Source organism: Oncorhynchus mykiss, chromosome 8 (assembly GCF_057628025.1).
Source record: "Oncorhynchus mykiss isolate SJ-2025 chromosome 8, ASM5762802v1, whole genome shotgun sequence".
Classification (NCBI taxonomy): Eukaryota; Metazoa; Chordata; class Actinopteri; order Salmoniformes; family Salmonidae; genus Oncorhynchus; species Oncorhynchus mykiss.
The window spans coordinates 7,919,098-7,942,500 of record NC_143029.1 but is presented as its reverse complement, the minus strand read 5'-3'; the positions used below and the strand labels follow the sequence as shown (position 1 = coordinate 7,942,500).

Below are 23,403 nucleotides of genomic sequence, written 5' to 3'. Positions count from 1 at the left end.
TAATGTGTTGTCGACCCTGGGAATGGTGTGTTGGTGTCAGCTTGTTGATTTATTTCCTAAATTACAGATTACTTAATGTGTGAAAAGCTTGGCCACACACATTGGGTAGCTCACTCAACACATGTTCATGTCCCTCTGATTCGCTCTCCTCTCACTGGGTTTCGCCGTACACCTTCTCCTTGTAAAGCTCTTTCATTGGTCACTCTCCCCCAGTACAGCTCCTTGTCCCTCTGTACTGAACACCTCAATGTCCACCAGTATCGTGGTCAACACAGCTCTTATGACCAGTTTGCTGTGTGGAGACTCGGGCGTCAATGGCCCAACACAAGCCCATTATAACCTTTATTTAACTAGGCAAGTCAGTTAAGAACAAATTCTTATTTTTAATGACGGCCTAGGAACAGTGCCCCTGTTCAGTGCCCCTGTTCAGGGGCAGAACGACAGATTTGTACCATGTCAGCTCGGGGGTTTGAACTTGCAACCTTCCGGTTACTAGTCCAACGCTCTAACCCTGCCGCCCATGGGTTCAACTCCCCTGTAGCTGCACCCAGAGAGGGTAGAGCAACACAGGTCCACCTGTTCTGTAGCATCTGCCGAGTACGGGCAGAAGCTCTGAAGATGACCCCTTTATCGTCCCGGAGTTCGGACCTCAACTCGACTTTCTGGTGTGGAGAAAGCGAACCGGCTCGTCCAAGAAACAACGAGGGAGACGCAGGATAATCTGAGAGAGACAGAGCTGTGTGGGATAGGCTACTATACCTCAGGCAAACTGTCGGGTCTCTGTGTCTATTTAAAGACTAAATGTCGTTGGTATTCATACTCTGTATTTTGTTGCGTGTGTCTGTGTGTGAGCATGTATGTGTCCGTGTGTGCAAGTAGAAAAAAACAATGTTGACTCACCCTACTTTTAGATGAAAGCCAATGCCATCCTCCTCTTTCATGTAGCCTAAACAGTCTATGACTCGGTCATACAGTACACACTACATTTTTGTTATCCTAGGCTACCTGGCTAAAATACTTGCTCTAACTTCCTTTCATGGGCAATGATACGCCAGGCCAGTTAGTTAACATTAGCCTGCTACATCTAGCTACATATTGAACGTCCATCCTCTCAGGCCAGGGCCACAGCAATCTTTTCATTAGCTAGCCACCATTTTTTTCTGTCAAAGACTTCAAATCAAATCAAATTTTATTTGTCACATACACATGGTTAGCAGATGTTAATGCGAGTGTAGCGAAATGCTTGTGCTTCTAGTTCCGACAATGCAGTAATAACAAGTAATCTAACTAACAATTCCAAAACTACTGTCTTATACACAGTGTAAGGGGATAAAGAATATGTACATAAGGATATATGAATGAGTGATGGTACAGAGCAGCATAGGCAAGATACAGTAGATGGTATCGAGTACAGTATGTACATATGAGATGAGTATGTAAACAAAGTGGCATAGTTAAAGTGGCTAGTGATACATGTATTACATAAGGATGCAGTGGATGATATAGCGTACAGTATATACGTATGCATGTGAGATGAATAATGTAGGGTAAGTAACATTATATAAGGTAACATTGTTTAAAGTGGCTAGTGATATATTTACATCATTTCCTATCAATTCCCATTATTAAAGTGGCTGGAGTTGAGTCCGTGTCATTGTCAGTGTGTTGGCAGCAGCCACTCAATGTTAGTGGTGGCTGTTTAACAGTCTGATGGCCTTGAGATAGAAGCTGTTTTTCAGTCTCTCGGTCCCAGCTTTGATGCACCTGTACTGACCTCGCCTTCTGGATGATAGCGGGATGAACAGGCAGTGGCTCGGGTGGTTGATGTCCTTGATGATCTTTATGGCCTTCCTGTAACATCGGGTGGTGTAGGTGTCCTGGAGGGCAGGTAGTTTGCCCCCGGTGATGCGTTGTGCAGACCTCACTACCCTCTGGAGAGCCTTACGGTTGAGGGCGGAGCAGTTTCCATACCAGGCGGTGATACAGCCCGACAGGATGCTCTCGATTGTGCATCTGTAGAAGTTTGTGAGTGCTTTTGGTGACAAGCCAAATTTCTTTAGCCTCCTGAGGTTGAAGAGGCGCTGCTGCACCTTCTTCACGATGCTGTCTGTGTGAGTGGACCAATTCAGTTCAGACTTTTGGCCTGTGAGGTGATTGGTCTTGAGGCAGATCCAAACTGGCTTCCATTGACACTTCTTTTTTTTTTGGTGCGCCAGGACCATTCAAGGGCTGACCCCATTTAGTCACTGGTCGATAGGCTGTTGGTCGACCGAGACTTCTTTAGTCGAGCAGTAGAAAATACATATATATACAGGACCAGTCAAAAGTCTGGACACACCTACTCTTTCAAGGGTTTTTCTTTATTTTTACTATTTTCTACATTGTAGAATAATAGTGAAGACATCAAAATTATGAAATAACACATATGGAATCACATAGTAACCAAAAAAGTGTTAATCAAGTCAAAATATATTTTATATTTGAGATTCTTCAAAGTAGCCACCCTTTGCCTTGGTGACAGCTTTGCACACTCTTGGCATTATCTCAATCAGCTTCATGAGGTAGTCACCTGGAATGCGTTTCAATTAACAGGTGTGTCTTGTTAAAAGTTTGTGGAATTTCTTTCTTTAATGCGTTTGAACCAATCAGGTGTGTTGTGACAAGCTAGGTGTGGTATACAGATGATAGCTCTATTTGGTAAAAGACCAAGTCCATATTATGGCAAGAACAGCTCAAATAAGCAAAGAGAAATTACATAATTTGATAAATCTGATAACTGATAAAGGCATTTTTACCCCTTAATAGTTTATGCGCTTCGAAAGCTAAACACAGCTTTTTTTTTGTTAAGCGAATTGTTCTTTCCACAACACAAACTGTGCTTCCACAAAGAACTGAAGTATACTTTTGGAGGTGGAGAGGATGGTGTTTGGGGAGGGGGGCTAGGCGACCTAGGACTTTAATCCGATGTGATGTTCTCGGTTTTACTGATATTTCTGTCAAGTCAGTGCGCATTATTTTGAATCAGCCGTACTTGAACCTTTTCAAATGTGTTGGGCAGCAGCAGAAAAAAAAGTGTTCAATGCTAAATACAAAGTTTATGTTTAATGCAAAGTTTACTCAAACTAAAAGACTGGGCAGTTTTTTTTAGTTTACAAAGAGGACTTTTCCTGCAGAAGAGTAATGGTGGCTCACCTGTCTGCTTCACAATATCTGCTCTGTCTTTTTTAATCAGTTCAAATCTCACCACTATTCAACCTCTTATCCATGATTTATTTATCATTTGGTAATTTGGGTGAATTATCAGAAGGATCAGAACCATCTGCTTTCAGTCCCACCTTCGTGAAGAAGCTGGACCAATACACGTCAAGACAGTTGTCCTTGAGGTACTTTAACCAATGGGCAGGAAAGGTTAAAAGGGCCAATCCCAAATCATGACCCTGAGAGGATTTGATTGGTTTACACAATATGGTGTAACTACCACCTAGGGAGGAAAGGTGTAGTTATTATCAGATTGATAACTGTCCAACCTTCTCAGTTCTCCACAAGTACAGTGTCTGGTTTAGGTGGTGAGTTGGTATTGGGCCTAACTTTGCCTGCTCATATTTGTTTAAAATCACATGATGAACTTTATGGTAAAAGTTTCAAAAAAATGACTCAACATTTATTTATTTTTACTATAAAACATGACGTTTTCACATGTGTTGACATCGGGGAGCAGCTCGAAGACAAATGAGGTTGAAAAGTGATGACATTTCCCTTTTGATAACTTAGCCACTGAAACGTGTTCATTTTGCCAGTTCTTTTATCTTGCAGGAACACATTGTACTTAAAAGAAGAACAAAAAAAAGTAAGCAATAAAGTGAAACATTTCCTCTGATGTTTGTTACTTCTATCTATAGTCCCATCTAGATGTTATTGCATCAAACACTTTTTTTTCTCCATAAATTATCTCAAAGAAATTGAGGGAACTATTTACATCAGCCTTTTTTTGCATATTTGTAATAACTAAGTTGTAGGAACCTAATTAAAATATATTTTACAAACCTGATTATCATAAGTAACTAATCAGAAAAATACGAAGGAGATCCAACTTACAATAAAATTAAGTTAGAGCTAACAAATGTGAGATTCTGTAAGTTTAATATTGTTTGAAACACTAAAAGAAAACTATATTATACAAAAAAAAAGACCTACAATTTTGGAAATACTCAAAAAGCTGTTGTAAAAAGTTGCCTAAATTTTTGTTAAGTAGCACATTTTTTACAGCGAGTTTGACAGGTGTTACTCGCAATTTGCTCAAGAACATAATAACTGATTTTCTCCATTAAACAAAGTACTGTGCATAAGTTATATATGAATGGCCTACATGAAGCCTATCAACTTTCATAGTGAATGCTTTTGTCTACATGTTCTGGACCTGTGAATTGAATATTGCCACACGCATCAGTTAAGCATATTTAATTGCAACACTTGCTGTTAATAGATCGCAAGCAGCCGCATTCAGCTGTACCTAAAGGTTTTGAAATGATAAGTTATCTTTCTCATCCGTAGCCTTAAAATGCATCTCAAGTGCAAGTGCAAGTGCACTGTTTAGCTCACATCTGAATGCTGGGATGAGAAAGTGAATATTATGGAGACACTAAAGGAACAATGGTTTGGTTTAGAAACTTGGGAACCAAGCTGGAGTTATCAGTGTGGCCCCATCACCTAGACATGCTGAAATACTGTATCTTCACACCTAGAAAGATAAACTCCAGGCTTCCTTCATAACTGTCAATTTATTGGGATTTTTATTTTTTGAATTTACAAGGGGTCAGTTTGAAGAAGAAAAAAAAGAATCCTGTCCGAATCCTCTTCTGGAATAACAGAGTTATAATTATATAACTGGTCAGTCAACAGAGTTATAATTATATAACTGGTCAGTCAACAGAGTTATAATTATATAACTGGTCAGTCAACAGAGTTATAATTATATAACTGGTCAGTCAACAGAGTTATAATTATGTAACTGGTCACGTAACTTTTCAGTCAGAAGTGGCTTTAATTATGATTCAGCAACACGGACAGCACGTTAAACACTGACATCCTGTGGTGGTTGCTGCAGCAGGGAGGACACCGAGACAACGGCTGCTAGTCACACAGTCAATGTCATACTCTTTTGGAAAATTCTGAAACACAAAGACATTTGACATGCTTTTATTTTTTTTGGAATGGCAGATGTTGATTTCGGGAGACTGCCATCACGGAAAAGAGAACAACCTTTTTCTGTTAACATCAATGAATCACACCCCGCCATAGGACATCAACAGTGACAACCGTGGGCTGCTTGTGATGGAAATGTTATACTTGTCCTTTTCTATTTACCAATTTCTATGTTCTCTGCTTGTGCTTTTCTATAAAACAATTTCTATGTTCTCTGCTTGTGCTTTTCTATAAAATAATTTATATGTTCTCTGCTTGTGCTTTTCTATAAAACAATTTCTATGTTCTCTGCTTGTGCTTTTCTATAAAATAATTTATATGTTCTCTGCTTGTGCTTTTCTATAAAACAATTTCTATGTTCTCTGCTTGTGCTTTTCTATAAAATAATTTATATGCTTGTGGTTTTCTATAAAACCATTTCTGTGCTTGTGCTTTTCTATAAAACAATTTCTGTGTTCATGCAAGTGACTGAATTAATCCTCACCATCAGTAGCTGCAATTTGGCAGTACGCCCAGAACTTTGTTTTGAGAACGAAAAACATCTCAGCTTCAAAGTCTCAGCTTAAGAGAGAAGAGGACTCGTGAGGTATTGGTCTGTCATATGTTATGAACAAGTATTGGTCGGTCACATGAATGAAAGAAAAACGGTAATGATTCATTAATTATGCTAAATCATGCAAATATAACTTGTCTGTGTATAGCCGTACGTACATAAGACAGGTGCTGGGACTGCCCCAGCAGCGCTTCTGACAGACGTTCACTATGGCACATTAAGTTTGTTGGAACCTCTCCAGCGCCTGACAATAAACAATGATTCATTTAAGATTGTGTTCCCATGTAAGAATTCCCAAAACATGCTATTTAAGTGAAATCCGTGTATTGGTGTGTGGGCAGCGACTTTTATAGAGACCGTGCATTCTCTGTGTCATTCTCACGGCGTTCTAAACTCTGTGTCATTCTCACGGCGTTCTAAACTCTGTGTCATTCTCACGGCATTCTAAACTCTGTGTCATTCTCACGGCATTCTAAACTCTGTGTCATTCTCACGGCGTTCTAAACTCTGTGTCATTCTCACGGCGTTCTAAACTCTGTGTCATTCTCACGGCGTTCTAAACTCTGTGTCATTCTCACGGCGTTCTAAACTCTGTGTCATTCTCACGGCGTTCTAAACTCTGTGTCATTCTCACGGCGTTCTAAACTCTGTGTCATTCTCACGGCGTTCTAAACTCTGTGTCATTCTCACGGCGTTCTAAACTCTGTGTCATTCTCACAGCGTTCTAAACTCTCTGTCATTCTCACGGCGTTCTAAACTCTGTGTCATTCTCACGGCATTCTAAACTCTGTGTCATTCTCACGGCGTTCTAAACTCTGTGTCATTCTCACGGCATTCTAAACTCTGTGTCATTCTCACGGCGCTCTAAACTCTGTGTCATTCTCACGGCATTCTAAACTCTGTGTCATTCTCACGGCATTCTAAACTCTGTGTCATTCTCACGGCATTCTAAACTCTGTGTCATTCTCACGGCGTTCTAAACTCTGTGTCATTCTCACGGCGTTCTAAACTCTGTGTCATTCTCACGGCATTCTAAACTCTGTGTCATTCTCACGGCGTTCTAAACTCTGTCATTCTCACGGCGCTCTAAACTCTGTGTCATTCTCACGGCGTTCTAAACTCTGTGTCATTCTCACGGCGCTCTAAACTCTGTGTCATTCTCACGGCATTCTAAACTCTGTGTCATTCTCACGGCGTTCTAAACTCTGTGTCATTCTCACGGCATTCTAAACTCTGTGTCATTCTCACGCCGTTCTAAACTCTGTGTCATTCTCACGGCATTCTAAACTCTGTGTCATTCTCACGGCGCTCTAAACTCTGTGTCATTCTCACGGCGCTCTAAACTCTGTGTCATTCTCACGGCGCTCTAAACTCTGTGTCATTCTCACGGCATTCTAAACTCTGTGTCATTCTCACGGCGTTCTAAACTCTGTGTCATTCTCACGGCATTCTAAACTCTGTCATTCTCCCGGCATTCTAAACTCTGTGTCATTCTCACGGCATTCTAAACTCTGTGTCATTCTCACGGCATTCTAAACTCTGTGTCATTCGCACGGCGTTCTAAACTCTGTGTCATTCTCACGGCGCTCTAAACCCTGTGTCATTCTCACGGCATTCTAAACTCTGTGTCATTCTCACGGCATTCTAAACTCTGTGTCATTCTCACGGCATTCTAAACTCTGTGTCATTCTCACGGCATTCTAAACTCTGTGTCATTCTCACGGCATTCTAAACTCTGTGTCATTCTCACGGCGCTCTAAACTCTGTGTCATTCTCACGGCGCTCTAAACTCTGTGTCATTCTCACGGCGCTCTAAACTCTGTGTCATTCTCACGGCATTCTAAACTCTGTGTCATTCTCACGGCGTTCTAAACTCTGTGTCATTCTCACGGCATTCTAAACTCTGTCATTCTCCCGGCATTCTAAACTCTGTGTCATTCTCACGGCATTCTAAACTCTGTGTCATTCTCACGGCATTCTAAACTCTGTGTCATTCGCACGGCGTTCTAAACTCTGTGTCATTCTCACGGCGCTCTAAACTCTGTGTCATTCTCACGGCATTCTAAACTCTGTGTCATTCTCACGGCATTCTAAACTCTGTGTCATTCTCACGGCATTCTAAACTCTGTGTCATTCTCACGGCGCTCTAAACTCCGTGTCATTCTCACGGCATTCTAAACTCTGTGTCATTCTCACGGCGTTCTAAACTCCGTGTCATTCTCACGGCATTCTAAACTCCGTGTCATTCTCACGGCGCTCTAAACTCTGTGTCATTCGCACGGCGTTCTAAACTCTGTGTCATTCTCACGGCGCTCTAAACTCTGTCATTCTCACGGCATTCTAAACTCTGTGTCATTCTCACGGCATTCTAAACTCTGTGTCATTCTCACGGCGTTCTAAACTCTGTGTCATTCTCACGGCGTTCTAAACTCTGTGTCATTCTCACGGCGTTCTAAACTCTGTGTCATTCTCACGGCATTCTAAACTCTGTGTCATTCTCACGGCATTCTAAACTCTGTGTCATTCTCACGGCATTCTAAACTCTGTGTCATTCTCACGGCATTCTAAACTCCGTGTCATTCTCACGGCATTCTAAACTCTGTGTCATTCTCACGGCGTTCTAAACTCTGTGTCATTCTCACGGCGCTCTAAACTCTGTGTCATTCTCACGGCGCTCTAAACTCTGTGTCATTCTCACGGCGCTCTAAACTCTGTGTCATTCTCACGGCGCTCTAAACTCTGTGTCATTCTCACGGCGCTCTAAACTCTGTGTCATTCTCACGGCGCTCTAAACTCTGTGTCATTCTCACGGCGCTCTAAACTCTGTGTCATTCTCACGGCGCTCTAAACTCTGTGTCATTCTCACGGCGCTCTAAACTCTGTGTCATTCTCACGGCGTTCTAAACTCTGTGTCATTCTCACGGCGCTCTAAACTCCGTGTCATTCTCACGGCATTCTAAACTCCGTGTCATTCTCACGGCATTCTAAACTCCGTGTCATTCTCACGGTATTCTAAACTCTGTGTCATTCTCACGGCGCTCTAAACTCCGCGACCCCAAAAGCACGTATGACAAAATCAACAGTCCAAAAGCAAAGACAGATCTGTTTTAACTAATTGATCATGTGTCATCGTGTATTAATGTATATACTAATGTCTCCAATCAGAGGTAAAAAAAAGGCTGGGTTATTCCCCCCAATTTGATGTGTTCAAAATGTCAGAAAACTGTAGTAACACATCATGGAAAGTACTGTAATATACATTAATTAGACATGGCTAAATAATTCAATATCTTATTTTAGGATGATAGCAAATGAAGCAAATAGATTTCTTCAATAATCACATATTTCTCACTACTTTCTCACTACTAACCATTTAAATGATCCTAAGCACAATTTAACCAGGCGCTATGGACGAAAGCGTCCAGAGGGTCTGTGCAGCAGACTGAACGCTTGACGTCCCTAATTAGCTGATGTATTAAACACCCGTCCAAACGTCGACCTGGAAGGTCATTCTCTTCGTGTTACAGCCTGGCTTTCTGGCCAGTGTTGCTGCTGCCCTTCAGGTGTTTCCTGAAGAACTCCTGGACCCTCTTCCACAGATCCAGCTGAGCCTCATGGTGGGCTTTAGCCCCTCCTCCACAGATCCAGCTTAGCCTCATGGTGGGCTTTAGCCGACTCCACAGATCCAGCTTAGCCTCATGGTGGGCTTTAGCCCCTCCTCCACAGATCCAGCTTAGCCTCATGGTGGGCTTTAGCCCCTCCTCCACAGATCCAGCTGAGCCTCATGGTGGGCTTTAGCCCCTCCTCCACAGATCCAGCTGAGCCTCATGGTGGGCTTTAGCCCCTCCTCCACAGATCCAGCTGAGCCTCATGGTGGGCTTTAGCCCCTCCTCCACAGATCCAGCTGAGCCTCATGGTGGACTTTAGCCCCTCCACAGATCCAGCTGAGCCTCATGATGGGCTTTAGCCCCTCCTCCACAGATCCAGCTGAGCCTCATGGTGGGCTTTAGCCTCTCCTCCACAGATCCAGCTGAGCCTCATGGTGGGCTTTAGCCTCTCCTCCACAGATCCAGCTGAGCCTCATGGTGGGCTTTAGCCTCTCCTCCACAGATCCAGCTGAGCCTCATGGTGGGATTTAGCCTCTCCTCCACAGATCCAGCTGAGCCTCATGGTGGGCTTTAGCCTCTCCTCCACAGATCCAGCTGAGCCTCATGGTGGGCTTTAGCCCCTCCTCCACAGATCCAGCTGAGCCTCATGGTGGGCTTTAGCCTCTCCTCCACAGATCCAGCTGAGCCTCATGGTGGGCTTTAGCCCCTCCTCCACAGATCCAGCTGAGCCTCATGGTGGGCTTTAGCCTCTCCTCCAAACTCAACCACTTTAGCCACCGCAGAGTGGAAGCCAGACGGGTAGTGGGGCATGTAGGGCACCTCCAGCAAATGACCCGCCCTTGGGTACGTCACCACCTCAAAGTTCTCTTTTCCATGATGCCTCAGCCAGGCGGCGGCCTGCTGGGCAAAGAGACAACTGTTCCAGTTCCTGTCGTCCTCCGAGACGGCGAAGAGGAACCTAGAACTGGAACGTTCTATTGGGATCAAAGAACCGCGGTTCCCCTCAGTATCTGGGTCCTGAATGGTGTCTCGGACGTCGAAGTGGCCAGACGGTGTGAGGGTGATGTTCTCTAGGCTAGGCACGAGGGGAGGGATGACGAGGTCTTTGTAGTGCAGTGGTGTCATGACATTAGCGTTGCAGCCGTTGATCCAGACTGTGGCTGAGATGCCAGAGAGAAAAGAGGCCATGGACAGAGCCAGGTCGCCACTCTTCGAGATGGACAGGATTCCTATTCCTGGACCTAGAGGAAAATAAAAATGGTTTGCCAAGAGACTTAAAATCATTACAGACAATCAAGGTAAACTGGTTTTGACAAATCAATAAATAGATAGTTAAATATTAAACATAAAGAGCATTGTTCTGGGTTGTGCCACTGTTATGAATTGTGCTGTTCTGTTGATGTACAGAGTAGGGCTGATCCCATTTAGTCGACTGGTCGATAGGCTGTTGGTCGACCGAGATTTCTTTAGTCGAGCAGTAGCAAAAAAGAAAATACAAAAATTGATATATTTTAAATAATGTTGTCCAAGCCACCCTTCTGGTTCACGCCTGTCTGAGTGGACTGGTCCAAGCCACCCTTCTGGTTCACGCCTGTCTGAGTGGACTGGTCCAAACCACCCTTCTGGTTCACGCTTGTCTGAGTGGACTGGTCCAAGCCACCCTTCTGGTTCACGCCTGTCTGAGTGGACTGGTCCAAGCCACCCTTCTGGTTCACGCTTGTCTGAGTGGACTGGTCCAAGCCACCCTTCTGGTTCACGCCTGTCTGAGTGGACTGGTCCAAACCACCCTTCTGGTTCACGCTTGTCTGAGTGGACTGGTCCAAGCCACCCTTCTGGTTCACGCCTGTCTGAGTGGACTGGTCCAAGCCACCCTTCTGGTTCACGCTTGTCTGAGTGGACTGGTCCAAGCCACCCTTCTGGTTCACGCCTGTCTGAGTGGACTGGTCCAAACCACCCTTCTGGTTCACGCCTGTCTGAGTGGACTGGTCCAAGCCACCCTTCTGGTTCACGCCTGTCTGAATGGACTGGTCCAAACCACCCTTCTGGTTCACGCCTGTCTGAGTGGACTGGTCCAAGCCACCCTTCTGGTTCACGCCTGTCTGAATGGACTGGTCCAAACCACCCTTCTGGTTCACGCCTGTCTGAGTGGACTGGTCCAAGCCACCCTTCTGGTTCACGCCTGTCTGAATGGACTGGTCCAAACCACCCTTCTGGTTCACGCCTGTCTGAGTGGACTGGTCCAAGCCACCCTTCTGGTTCACGCCTGTCTGAATGGACTGGTCCAAACCACCCTTCTGGTTCACGCCTGTCTGAGTGGACTGGTCCAAGCCACCCTTCTGGTTCACGCCTGTCGGAATGGACTGGTCCAAACCACCCTTCTGGTTCACGCCTGTCTGAGTGGACTGGTCCAAACCACCCTTCTGGTTCACGCCTGTCTGAGTGGACTGGTCCAAGCCACCCTTCTGGTTCACGCCTGTCTGAGTGGACTGGTCCAAGCCACCCTTTTGGTTCACGCCTGTCTGAATGGACTGGTCCAAGCCACCCTTCTGGTTCACGCCTGTCTGAGTGGACTGGTCCAAACCACCCTTCTGGTTCACGCCTGTCTGAGTGGACTGGTCCAAGCCACCCTTCTGGTTCACGCTTGTCTGAGTGGACTGGTCCAAGCCACCCTTCTGGTTCACGCCTGTCTGAGTGGACTGGTCCAAGCCACCCTTCTGGTTCACGCCTGTCTGAGTGGACTGGTCCAAACCACCCTTCTGGTTCACGCCTGTCTGAGTGGACTGGTCCAAGCCACCCTTCTGGTTCACGCCTGTCTGAGTGGACTGGTCCAAGCCACCCTTCTGGTTCACGCCTGTCTGAGTGGACTGGTCCAAGCCACCCTTCTGGTTCACGCTTGTCTGAGTGGACTGGTTATGTAAGAACAATGGTGGCAACACAAATAAAAAAGTATATTATTTTATAACAAATTGATAAGGAAATGTGTTTTAATAAATGATTAGAATGTTAGTCCTGAAACCATAGGTCTGATACCATGTGATTGTATGAAATTAATTTGAATCATTAGACTATTATAATACATGTGTGTAAGGGTTAGACTCATTCGATTATTATATTATAATACGGTGTGTGGTTTTAGTCAGAATCAACGTTTTGGGAACAGTGTGTCTAGTGTTTTGAGAACAGACTATCTGTCTGAGCCAGATCCGGGGCGACGTTGGCTGGGACACTGAGAACTTCCCAGTCCCAGGTCTCTCCCCATCTTAGGGGAGGGTAGGAAGACACTATTCTCACGTACTCCCCTAGGCTCTGTTGGCGGGCAGATTTGATGGTTGGTGTGGAAGTGTGTCGCTATAAATTGAAGGTCCTGTACTGTACACGGGAGAACGTTCCCGTGAATAAACATTTAACTTTGGTAGACTGGGCCTCTGTCCGTTTCCTTTTCTATCAGTATCTTCCAAATCCTGATATAACAGACTAAAAGGTATCCTAATTGAATTGATAAATGAACAGGAGTATAGAATTCTCCTGACACAAATGCGCTTTCTCCCCACGATGGATAGTGGTCGCTGTCCACGGTTCTGAAACACATTAGTGCTCTGTTGAATTGACGACTTTTCCTAGACCATGTTGCTGTGTGCATTAATAGCAACGTTACCCAGCATATTGGTGTCGAGAACAACGCAGTGGAGGCAGCAGAGGTAGGAGACGAGAAAACAGCCCTTGCCTTATTGTATAAGAAAAGTGAGGAGAGAGGACAACAACTTAATTAGGTCTATAAATCTATAGTCTTAATTGTTAAATGTGCCCGGCTTTAGAAATCGTCAATATATCTACAGACATAAGGCAGATCCTGCTTCCGTTGCCTGACGGACAGTTTGGTTGATAGCCTACGGAGTCGGTGAGCACCAAGCTTCGCACAACAATTTCAGCTGTTTTAAAAATCTTTACTATGTTGTAATAAATGTTTTACACTCTTTTTTTTTTCTTCGTTAGACCAGCCTCTCTTGATATTATTTATAATTTATTTAGTGTTGTTTACACTGATCAAAAGTTTTAAAAAATAATAATGAATAACCCTCCTTTTTCCTTGATCTCCTTCATTATTGTTATTATTAAATCATTATGATAACAAGTAATGTCATTATCATTAGTAGACTTAGTATAGAACCACCATGTCATTATCATTAGTAGGGTTAGTATAGAACCACCATGTCATTATCATTAGTAGACTTAGTATAGAACCACCATGTCATTATCATTAGTAGACTTAGTATAGAACCACCATGTCATTATCATTAGTAGACTTAGTATAGAACCACCATGTCATTATCATTAGTAGGGTTAGTATAGAACCACCATGTCATTATCATTAGTAGACTTAGTATAGAACCACCATGTCATTATCATTAGTAGGGTTAGTATAGAACCACCATGTCATTATCATTAGTAGGGTTAGTATAGAACCACCATGTCATTATCATTAGTAAGGTTAGTATAGAACCACCATGTCATTATCATTAGTAGGGTTAGTATAGAACCACCATGTCATTATCATTAGTAAGGTTAGTATAGAACCACCATGTCATTATCATTAGTAGGGTTAGTATAGAACCACCATGTCATTATCATTAGTAAGGTTAGTATAGAACCACCATGTCATTATCATTAGTAGGGTTAGTATAGAACCACCATGTCATTATCATTAGTAAGGTTAGTATAGAACCACCATGTCATTATCATTAGTAGACTTAATATAGAACCACCATGTCATTATACTTAGTAGGGTTAGTATAGAACCACCATGTCATTATCATTAGTAGACTTAGTATAGAACCACCATGTCATTATCATTAGTAGGGTTAGTATAGAACCACCATGTCATTATCATTAGTAGACTTAGTATAGAACCACCATGTCATTATCATTAGTAGGGTTAGTATAGAACCACCATGTCATTATCATTAGTAGGGTTAGTATAGAACCACCATGTCATTATCATTAGTAGGGTTAGTATAGAACCACCATGTCATTATCATTAGTAGACTTAGTATAGAACCACCATGTCATTATCATTAGTAGGGTTAGTATAGAACCACCATGTCATTATCATTAGTAGACTTAATATAGAACCACCATGTCATTATACTTAGTAGGGTTAGTATAGAACCACCATGTCATTATCATTAGTAGACTTAGTATAGAACCACCATGTCATTATCATTAGTAGGGTTAGTATAGAACCACCATGTCATTATCATTAGTAGACTTAGTATAGAACCACCATGTCATTATCATTAGTAGGGTTAGTATAGAACCACCATGTCATTATCATTAGTAGGGTTAGTATAGAACCACCATGTCATTATCATTAGTAGGGTTAGTATAGAACCATGTCATTATCATTAGTAGGGTTAGTATAGAACCACCATGTCATTATCATTAGTAGGGTTAGTATAGAACCATGTCATTATCATTAGTAGGGTTAGTATAGAACCACCATGTCATTATCATTAGTAGGGTTAGTATAGAACCACCATGTCATTATCATTAGTAGACTTAGTATAGAACCACCATGTCATTATCATTAGTAGACTTAGTATAGAACCACCATGTCATTATCATTAGTAGACTTAGTATAGAACCACCATGTCATTATCATTAGTAGGGTTAGTATAGAACCACCATGTCATTATCATTAGTAGACTTAGTATAGAACCACCATGTCATTATCATTAGTAGACTTAGCATAGAACCACCATGTCATTATCATTAGTAGTATAGAACCACCATGTCATTATCATTAGTAGTATAGAACAACCATGTCATTATCATTAGTAGTATAGAACCGCCATGTCATTATCATTAGTAGTATAGAACCGCCATGTCATTATCATTAGTATAGAACCACCATGTCATTATCATTAGTAGTATAGAACCACCATGTCATTATCATTAGTACGGTTAGTATAGAACCACCATGTCATTATCATTAGTAGGGTTAGTATAGAACCACCATGTCATTATCATTAGTAAGGTTAGTATAGAACCACCATGTCATTATCATTAGTAGACTTAGTATAGAACCACCATGTCATTATCATTAGTAGACTTAGTATAGAACCACCATGTCATTATCATTAGTAGACTTAGTATAGAACCACCATGTCATTATCATTAGTAGGGTTAGTATAGAACCACCATGTCATTATCATTAGTAGGGTTAGTATAGAACCACCATGTCATTATCATTAGTAGGGTTAGTATAGAACCACCATGTCATTATCATTAGTAGGGTTAGTATAGAACCATGTCATTATCATTAGTAAGGTTAGTATAGAACCACCATGTCATTATCATTAGTAGGGTTAGTATAGAACCACCATGTCATTATCATTAGTAGACTTAGTATAGAACCACCATGTCATTATCATTAGGATACTTAGTATAGAACCACCAAGTCATTATCATTAGTAGACTTAGTATAGAACCACCATGTCATTATCATTAGTAGGGTTAGTATAGAACCACCATGTCATTATCATTAGTAAGGTTAGTATAGAACCACCATGTCATTATCATTAGTAGACTTAATATAGAACCACCATGTCATTATCATTAGTAGGGTTAGTATAGAACCACCATGTCATTATCATTAGTAGGGTTAGTATAGAACCACCATGTCATTATCATTAGTAGTATAGAACCACCATGTCATTATCATTAGTAGACTTAGTATAGAACCACTAAGTCATTATCATTAGTAAGGTTAGTATAGAACCACCATGTCATTATCATTAGTACGGTTAGTATAGAACCACCATGTCATTATCATTAGTAGGGTTAGTATAGAACCACCATGTCATTATCATTAGTAGGGTTAGTATAGAACCACCATGTCATTATCATTAGTAGGGTTAGTATAGAACCACCATGTCATTATCATTAGTAGTATAGAACCACCATGTCATTATCATTAGTAGACTTAGTATAGAACCACTAAGTCATTATCATTAGTAAGGTTAGTATAGAACCACCATGTCATTATCATTAGTACGGTTAGTATAGAACCACCATGTCATTATCATTAGTAGGGTTAGTATAGAACCATGTCATTATCATTAGTAAGGTTAGTATAGAACCACCATGTCATTAGCATTAGTAAGGTTAGTATAGAACCACCATGTCATTATCATTAGTAGTATAGAACCACCATGTCATTATCATTAGTAGACTTAGTATAGAACCACCATGTCATTATCATTAGTAAGGTTAGTATAGAACCACCATGTCATTATCATTAGTAGGGTTAGTATAGAACCACCATGTCATTATCATTAGTAGGGTTAGTATAGAACCACCATGTCATTATCATTAGTAGGGTTAGTATAGAACCACCACATCATTATCATTAGTAGGGTTAGTATAGAACCACATCATTATCATTAGTAGGGTTAGTATAGAACCACCACATCATTATCATTAGTAGGGTTAGTATAGAACCACCATGTCATTATCATTAGTAGGGTTAGTATAGAACCACCACATCATTATCATTAGTAGACTTAGTATAGAACCACCACATCATTATCATTAGTAGACTTAGTATAGAACCACCATGTCATTATCATTAGTAGACTTAGTATAGAACCACCATGTCATTATCATTAGTAGACTTAGTATAGAACCACCATGTCATTATCATTAGTAGTATAGAACCACCATGTCATTATCATTAGTAAGGTTAGTATAGAACCACCATGTCATTATCATTAGTAAGGTTAGTATAGAACCACCATGTCATTAGCATTAGTAAGGTTAGTATAGAACCACCATGTCATTATCATTAGTAGTATAGAACCACCATGTCATTATCATTAGTAGACTTAGTATAGAACCACCACATCATTATCATTAGTAGGGTTAGTATAGAACCACCACATCTGTTACGGTGCGTGAATGAGGACCCAAAAGCGAATCAACTTAAACAGAGCTTCTTTAATTACCAAACATAGGTAGGCTCAGATGGACCGGCAGATTCTGACAGGACAGGACAAGGTTACAGCAAACATGATGACAGTCTGGTTCAGGCATGAATGACACAAACAAACAAGAATCCGACAAGGACAGGAGCAGAAACAGAGAGAGATATAGGGACCTAATCAGAGGGAAAAAGGGAACAGGTGGGGAACGGGGTGAATGGGTAGTTAGAGGAGACAAGGGACAGCTGGGGGAAAGCGGGGGAGAAAAGGTAACCTAACACGACCAGCAGAGGGAGACAGGGTGAAGGGAAAGGACAGAGACAAGACAACATGACAGTACATGACAACATCATTATCATTAGTAGGGTTAGTATAGAACCACCATGTCATTATCATTAGTAGGGTTAGTATAGAACCACCATGTCATTATCATTAGTAGGGTTAGTATAGAACCACCACATCATTATCATTAGTAGGGTTAGTATAGAACCACATCATTATCATTAGTAGGGTTAGTATAGAACCACCACATCATTATCATTAGTAGGGTTAGTATAGCAGCCTGGTAGAACCACCAGCGAGCTGTAGGCCTAAGCGCTCATCCTGTTTAGTCTTAATACCGTAACTCACTTAGGCTTATATTTCAATAATTATATAGGCTACTCTATTGATAAATCATTTATTCATTCATGTAAGCAAACAGCATACGAGTCATTCATGGTGTGAAATGCAATCAAGCATTTTAAGTTATTTTAAAATAACAAACGCGACCATTGAATAATTCGCTTGAACAAAAACAATAGGCACACATAACAAGCAGTGCTGGCTCCTTAATTATTTTAGCGTGATCTCCAGTATATTCCACAACTAGTCAAATTCATTCCCTTTAAACCTCCTGCGCAACCAGAAAACACTCCCCCAGTTTAACAGTTTCTTTGTCACGTCCTCTGCATCCATTTTGCGGGTCACATGTTACGGTGTTCAGAGTTTGCTACAACCAAATGTATTGATGTGATTATGATATGCTATAGGTCAGGCCCTATTGGTCACGTGCATACGATGCATACGTGTGTCACGTAAAGAGAGCAACGGCTGAGGGAATAGGGAATGTTTTTTCCCGAAACAAAATGTGGGATTTTGGTAACGTAACTTTTCAGTCAGAAATGGCTGTCATTATGTTACAGCTTCAGCAACATGGACACCGCTATACACACTGATGTTCTGTGGTGGTCGCTGTAGCAGGGAGGAGAGAGAGAGACAGCGCTATACACACTGATGTTCTGTGGTGGTCGCTGTAGCAGGGAGGAGAGAGAGACAGCGCTATACACACTGATGTTCTGTGGTGGTCGCTGTAGCAGGGAGGAGAGAGAGACAGCGCTATACACACTGATGTTCTGTGGTGGTCGCTGTAGCAGGGAGGAGAGAGAGACAGCACTATACACACTGATGTTCTGTAGCAGGGAGGAGAGAGAGACAGACAGACACCGCTATACACACTGATGTTCTGTGGTGGTCGCTGTAGCAGGGAGGAGAGAGAGACAGACAGACACCGCTATACACACTGATGTTCTGTGGTGGTCGTTGCAGCAGGGAGGAGAGAGAGACAGACAGACACCGCTATACACACTGATGTTCTGTGGTGGTGGCTGTAGCAGGGAGGAGAGAGAGAGAGAGAGCGCTATACACACTGATGTTCTGTGGTGGTCGCTGTAGCAGGGAGGAGAGAGAGAGAGAGCGCTATACACACTGATGTTCTGTGGTGGTCGTTGCAGCAGGGAGGAGACAGCACTATACACACTGATGTTCTGTGGTGGTGGCTGTAGCAGGGAGGAGAGAGAGAGAGAGAGCGCTATACACACTGATGTTCTGTGGTGGTCATCTGTAGCAGGGAGGAGAGAGAGAGAGCGCTATACACACTGATGTTCTGTGGTGGTCGTTGCAGCAGGGAGGAGACAGCACTATACACACTGATGTTCTGTGGTGGTGGCTGTAGCAGGGAGGAGAGACACCGCTATACACACTGATGTTCTGTGGTGGTCGCTGTAGCAGGGAGGAGAGAGAGACAGCGCTATACACACTGATGTTCTGTGGTGGTCACTGTAGCAGGGAGGAGAGAGAGACAGCACTATACACACAGATGTTCTGTGGTGGTCGCTGTAGCAGGGAGGAGAGAGAGACAACGCTATACACACTGATGTTCTGTGGTGGTCGTCTGTAGCAGGGAGGAGAGAGAGACAACGCTATACACACTGATGTTCTGTGGTGGTCGCTGCAGCAGGGAGGAGAGAGAGAGACACCGCTATACACACTGATGTTCTGTGGTGGTCGCTGCAGCAGGGAGGAGAGAGAGAGACAGCGCTATACACACTGATGTTCTGTAGCAGGGAGGAGAGAGACAGCGCTATACACACTGATGTTCTGTAGCAGGGAGGAGAGAGACAGCACTATACACACTGATGTTCTGTGGTGGTGCCTGTAGCAGGGAGGAGAGAGAGAATATGGGTGCTAGACACACTGATGTTCTGTGGTGGTCGCTGCAGCAGGGAGGAGAGAGAGTATACGGGTGCTAGACACAAAATCACTTCTTTTTTTAACACAGCGCAGCAAGTCTGAGCCAGGCGGCACAATCAAATCAATTGCGGTCGACTCCCTCTAGGCTTTTGTGTGTTAATCTTAATTATTTGTTAATCTTATTATTTGCTTAAAGCTTCAGACAAGCCCAGCACATATAGTTGATTTGATTAAATAACATTGGATGGAAAATCAATTTGGTTTGAAAGAACAGACGATTCTTGGTCGACCGAAAATAAATGTATTTTTTTGGTAGGGGACAGCCCTAGTGTAGAGCAAACAACAGCCAGTAGATGGCAGCTTTTACACAGCTAAATAAATATATATAAAAGTTTAGTGAGAGGAATCTCAGGGGGATATTTTCTTCTAATGGAACGAATGGCCCATATTCATGATGCGTCTCAGAGTAAGAGTGCTGGGCTGTGTTTCCTAAAAACATCATTAGCACTAAGAACATCTTTCATCCATTTAGTGTCAATGGAATTACGACGATCTTAGTACCATGTTGCTTTTGGGAAACTCGGGGCCTGGACATTACATGGACATGATGAACCTAATCACCACCTGCTCTTCTTCCTCCACTAACCTGTGGCTGTCTCCTCAGGAATGTAATGGCCTCTTCAAAGTACTCCAGGTCAAAGTGTTTAGGAACGTTTCTGGGCATGTCCTGGTAGCCGTAGTAGGCCAGCGCCAGAACCACAAAGCCTTTTCAGCCAGCAGACTGGCCCGGACCTCTGATAGACCTCCACCCAGAATATACACATCTAGTACCCCAGGAAATGGACCCTGACCTAAGGAGGGGGGGGGGGGGGGGATAGGTTTCTGTTGTTTTCTGGCATACCTATGCAATGCAAAGTTGGCCTTGTCTAATACAAAGGCCTATGGAACATCTAACATTGTAATTGGTGTTTTTCTTAGGAGAACTCACACCACCACATTGGCACAATTAAATCATAATTAATATTGGCCCTTTGGTTTAACAAAATGTTTTAGGTGTAGGCTTACAGTATATACAATCAATGGATTTCCATTTCCTTAGAGCAATGTTTATTAATACTGGTCCTGTGGACACAAAAATACAATTTCCCACTTGAGAGCAGTTTGAGTGGTCGAAGTTACTAACCGGGTGGTAGAAAGAGGACTCCCCGAATTCTTCCTCCTTTCAAGCCCAACGCTATCCTCCTCGCCCCTTTTGTCATAAACCGCCTCTCGTTGGTCGCTGTGGCCTAGAGCTCACCTGTATCCCCATGCAGAACATCTATATTAACATTTTGCTGTGTGGAGTCTCGGGCGCCATGGCCCAAAACAAGCCCATGGGTTCAACTCCCGTGTAACTGCCGCCAAGAGAAGGAGAGCGGCAAAGGTCCACTTGTCCTGTAGCATCGGCCTTATACACGGAGGAAGCTCTGAAGATGACCTCTTTATCGTCCCTGAGGATGGACCTTAACTCCACTTTCTGGTGCGGAGATAGTCCATCTACCTGCACGTGTACTGGCTCGTCGAAGAAACAGCGAGGGCTGGGGAGAAACCTAACACGAACCTGTTGCGAACTGGACCGCATTGTTGTTTTGTGAATCCGTAGAAACCAGGGCTGCGATCGTTTTTACGCTCTGAAACGTTCAATTGAACGGAATGTTGCTGTACTAAACGACCAGTTGAAGAGCTGGGAGAGGTTGTTTGTTTGGCAACACTTATTTTTCTTTCTTCTTCTTCTTCTTCGTCAAGGTTTAATGGCAGAATAACACCAATAGTTGTGTATTGCTGCTGTCACTGGACTGGGAACACTGCGGTCCACACTCAAAGTGGACAGCCCTCGTCCCTAAACCCTCAGCCCTTGAATTACGTTTTACATCGTCACATCCGATTGTCTCTTAAATGTTGTTGTTTTTTCTATTTAAAATACATTGTATTATTGTTAATCAATACAAAATGTACATGGGGGAACACAAGTATATATGAAGAACAATTGGGCTAGGGGGTACATTATCACATTACACCAGCACCTTTACTTATTTATCCTCTATTTAATTACTCAAGTCAGTTTAGAACAACTTATTATTTACCATGACGGCCTACTCCGGCTGGTTGTGATTCAGCCTGGAATTGAACCAAGGTCTGTAGTGACGCCTCTAGCACTGAAGTGCTGTGCCTTAGACCGTTGTGCCACTTGGATACCCCTTAAAGGGACATACACACATTTATAATTCTAGCAGCTTTGTTGTTGGTAGAGTATTGAATTGTCTTAAAATAAAGTTTACATTTGTGAATATGAAATTTGTCCCCCCAAAAATATTAAATTAAATTAATTAAATTGTTTTAACTTATTTCTATCGTAGGTAAAGAATCAAAGCAGTACATCTCTCCATAATAGTGTAAAATCATCATAAATGTGTTCCATTATAAATCTACTGATGTCTTGCCACAGTTTCCTTACATGAATACAATGACAAAAAGATGCAACACTGTTTCTGGGTGGTCATTACAAAAGGTACAATTTGAATTTATGTTTTTCTTAAACTTCTTCATATAGTGGTTGGCAGGATAATATTTATGAATAATTTTTAAATAAACTTCCTTCATTTAGTCTATTAACTAATTAACTAATTCATTAAACTAATTAATTTAGTTGAGTTAATAAGTAGCTATGTGTGTGTGCAAACTTTTTCCCAACAGATAATATCCATGAAACCATTCCAATCAGGCATGGCATCCTGTTGAAACAAGGCTCATATAGCTCTATTGTTGTTGAATGTACTGAAATAATAAAAAAACAAATCTTTCCTACTGATGAGTCAACAGGGTTAAACGTAGGTATGTTCTGAGGGTCAGGTCTCTCGACACGTTCCTGAATAATAAAGCAACACCTGAGGGAATGGCATCTAAAACAATTGCAAAATCTTTAGGTGTTACAGGGACCTTGTAGAATGACTTATAACTATTTTATTTATGTATTTTATTTCACCTTTATTTAACCAGGTAGACTAGTTGAGAACACCTTTATTTAACCAGGTAGGCTAGTTGAGAACACCTTTATTTAACCAGGTAGGCCAGTTGAGAACACCTTTATTTAACCAGGTAGGCTAGTTGAGAACACCTTTATTTAACCAGGTAGGCTAGTTGAGAACAAGTTCTCATTTGCAACTGCGACCTGGCCAAGATAAAGTAAAAGACCCTCTGCATTTACCAGTTGGCTCACCAATAGGATATTATTTTGTAACCAATATTCTAAAAACAAAGTATTTTTTATGTTTATACAATCCTGTCCCGATTATTCCATATATAATATCTGTGTGGAGAAAAACTATTCTTAGAAATTAAGGACCATGACAATAAAACCTGCCAATGAAAAGTTGGTTTCCAGTTTCACTGGAACTTTGTCAAAGCTCAAGAGGGCGCCGACAGAGAGGGCTGCCTCGCCTCTTAGGAAACTTTGCAGTATTTAGCTTTTTTATGTATTATTTCTTACATTGTTAGCCCAGAAAATCGTACC

The 23,403-nt window shown here is 42.2% G+C and overlaps 1 pseudogene; it reads right to left on the bottom strand.

Moving 5' to 3' along the window:
• Positions 1-8,982: 8,982 nt before the first annotated feature.
• On the bottom strand, positions 8,983-21,745 carry LOC110529173 (acyl-coenzyme A thioesterase 1-like; annotated as a pseudogene).
• Positions 21,746-23,403: the final 1,658 nt, after the last annotated feature.